The 2,893-nt window shown below is 53.6% G+C and overlaps 1 non-coding gene across 1 annotated transcript; it reads left to right on the top strand.

Moving 5' to 3' along the window:
* Nucleotides 1-2,384: 2,384 nt before the first annotated feature.
* On the top strand, nucleotides 2,385-2,467 carry trnar-ccg (transfer RNA arginine (anticodon CCG)). Its single transcript has one exon. It is a non-coding gene; the product is annotated as a tRNA-Arg (tRNA).
* The last annotated feature ends 426 nt before the right edge of the window (nucleotides 2,468-2,893 follow it).

Below are 2,893 nucleotides of genomic sequence, written 5' to 3'. Positions count from 1 at the left end.
TTCGAATCCCACCTCAGACAGAGCCCATTGAAAGTACCAAGCAATAACAAAGCAAACACAGTCAAGAGAGAATTACCAGTTGCCAGGATGGCAGAGCGGTCTAAGGCGTTGCGTTCAGGTCGCAGTCACCCCAGGAGGCGTGGGTTCGAATCCCACCTCAGACAGAGCCCATTGAAAGTACCAAGCAAGAAAAAAGCAAACACAGTCAAGAGAGCATTACCAGTTGCCAGGATGGCAGAGCGGTCGAAGGCGTTGCATTCAGGTCGCAGTCACCCCAGGAGGCGTGGGTTCGAATCCCACCTCAGACAGAGCCCATTGAAAGTACCAAGCAAGAACAAAGCAAACACATTCAAGAGAGCATTACCAGATGCCAGGATGGCAGAGCGGTCTAAGGCGTTGCGTTCAGGTCGCAGTCTCCCCAGGAGGCGTGGGTTCGAATCCCACCTCAGACAGTGCCCATTGAAAGTACCAAGCAAGAACAAAGAAAACACATTCAAGAGAGCATTCCCAGATGCCAGGATGGCAGAGTGGTCTAAGGCGTTGCGTTCAGGTTGCAGTCTCCCCCAGGAGGCGTGGGTTCGAATCCCACCTCAGACAGAGCCCATTGAAAGTACCTAGCAAGAAAAAAGCAAACACAGTCAAGAGAGAGGTACCAGTTGCCAGGATAGCAGAGCGGTCTAAGGCGTTGCGTTCAGGTCGCAGTCTCCCCAGGAGGCGTGGGTTCGAATCCCACCTCACACAGAGCCCATTGAAAGTACCAAGCAATAACAAAGCAAACACAGTCAAGAGAGCATTACCAGGTGCCAGGATGGCAGAGCGGTCTAAGGCGTTGCGTTCAGGTCGGAGTCTCCCCAGGACGCAGGGGTTCGAATCCCACATCAGACAGAGCCCATTGAAAGTACCAAGCAAGAACAAAGCAAACACAGTCATAAGATCATTACGAGGTGCCAGGATGGCGGAGCGGTCTAAGGCGTTGCGTTCAGGACGCAGTCTTCCCAGGACGCGTGGGTTGAATCCCACCTCAGACAGTGCCCATTGAAGGTACCAAGCAAGAACAAAGCAAACACAGTCAAGAGAGCATTACCAGTTGCCAGGATTGCGGAGCGGTCTAAGGCGTTGCGTTCAGGTCGCAGTCTCCCCAGGAGGCGTGGGTTCGAATCCCACCTCAGACAGAGCCCATTGAAAGTACCAAGCAATAACAAAGGAAACACGGTCAAGAGAGCATTACCAGTTGCCAGGATGACAGAGCGGTCTAAGGCGTTGCGTTCAGGTCGCAGTCACCCCAGGAGGCGTGGGTTCGAATCCCACCTCAGACAGAGCCCATTGAAAGTACCAAGCAAGAACAAAGCAAACACATTCAAGAGAGCATTACCAGATGCCAGGATGGAAGAGCGGTCTAAGGCGTTGCGTTCAGGTCGCAGTCTCCCCAGGAGGCGTGGGTTCGAATCCCACCTCAGACAGTGCCCATTGAAAGTACCAAGCAAGAACAAAGCAAACACATTCAAGAGAGCATTCCCAGATGCCAGGATGGCAGAGTGGTCTAAGGCGTTGCGTTCAGGTTGCAGTCTCCCCAGGAGGCGTGGGTTCGAATCCCACCTCAGACAGAGCCCATTGAAAGTACCTAGCAAGAAAAAAGCAAACACAGTCAAGAGAGAGGTACCAGTTGCCAGGATGGCAGAGCGGTCTAAGGCGTTGCGTTCAGGTTGCAGTCTCCCCAGGAGGCGTGGGTTCGAATCCCACCTCAGACAGAGCCAATTGAAAGTACCAAGCAATAACAAAGCAAACACAGTCAAGAAAGCATTACGAGGTGCCAGGATGGCAGAGCGGTCTAAGGCGTTGCGTTCAGGTCGCAGTCTCCCCAGGACGCGTGGGTTGAATCCCACCTCAGACAGTGCCCATTGAAAGTACCAAGCAAGAACAAAGCAAACACAGTCAAGAGAGCATTACCAGGTGCCAGGATGGCAGAGCGGTCTAAGGCGTTGCGTTCAGGTCCCAGTCTCCCCAGGAGGCGTGGGTTCGAATCCCACCTCAGACAGAGCCCATTGAAAGTACCGCACAAGAAAAAAGCAAACACAGTCAAGAGAGCATTACCAGGTGCCAGGATGGCAGAGCGGTCTAAGGCGTTGCGTTCAGGTCGCAGTCACCCCAGGAGGCGTGGGTTCGAATCCCACCTCAGACAGAGCCCATTGAAAGTACCAAGCAAGAACAAAGCAAACACAGTCAAGAGAGCATTACCAGCTGCCAGGATGGCAGAGCGGTCTAAGGCGTTGCGTTCAGGTCGCAGTAACCCCAGGAGGCGTGGGTTCGAATCCCACCTCAGACAGAGCCCATTGAAAGTACCAAGCAAGAACAAAGCAAACACATTCAAGAGAGCATTACTAGGTGCCAGGATGGCAGAGCGGTCTAAGGCGTTGCGTTCCGGTCGCAGTCTCCCCAGGAGGCGTGGGTTCGAATCCCACTTCAGACAGAGCCCATTGAAAAGAGAGCATTACCAGGTGCCAGGATGGCAGAGCGGTCTAAGGCGTTGCGTTCAGGTCGCAGTAACCCCAGGAGGCGTGGGTTCGAATCCCACCTCAGACAGAGCCCATTGAAAGTACCAAGCAAGAACAAAGCAAACACATTCAAGAGAGCATTACTAGGTGCCAGGATGGCAGAGCGGTCTAAGGCGTTGCGTTCAGGTCGCAGTCTCCCCAGGAGGCGTGGGTTCGAATCCCACCTCAGACAGAGCCCATTGAAAAGAGAGCATTACCAGGTGCCAGGATGGCAGAGCGGTCTAAGGCGTTGCGTTCAGGTCGCAGTCACCCCAGGAGGCGTGGGTTCGAATCCCACCTCAGACAGAGCCCATTGAAAGTACCAAGCAAGAACAAAGCAAACACAGTCAAGAGAGCATTAC

Source organism: Idiotropiscis lumnitzeri, chromosome 18 (genome assembly GCF_059441095.1).
Source record: "Idiotropiscis lumnitzeri isolate Australia: NSW breed Sydney's pygmy pipehorse chromosome 18, RoL_Ilum_1.0, whole genome shotgun sequence".
Classification (NCBI taxonomy): Eukaryota; Metazoa; Chordata; class Actinopteri; order Syngnathiformes; family Syngnathidae; genus Idiotropiscis; species Idiotropiscis lumnitzeri.
This window is presented reverse-complemented; position numbering and strand designations above follow the sequence as displayed.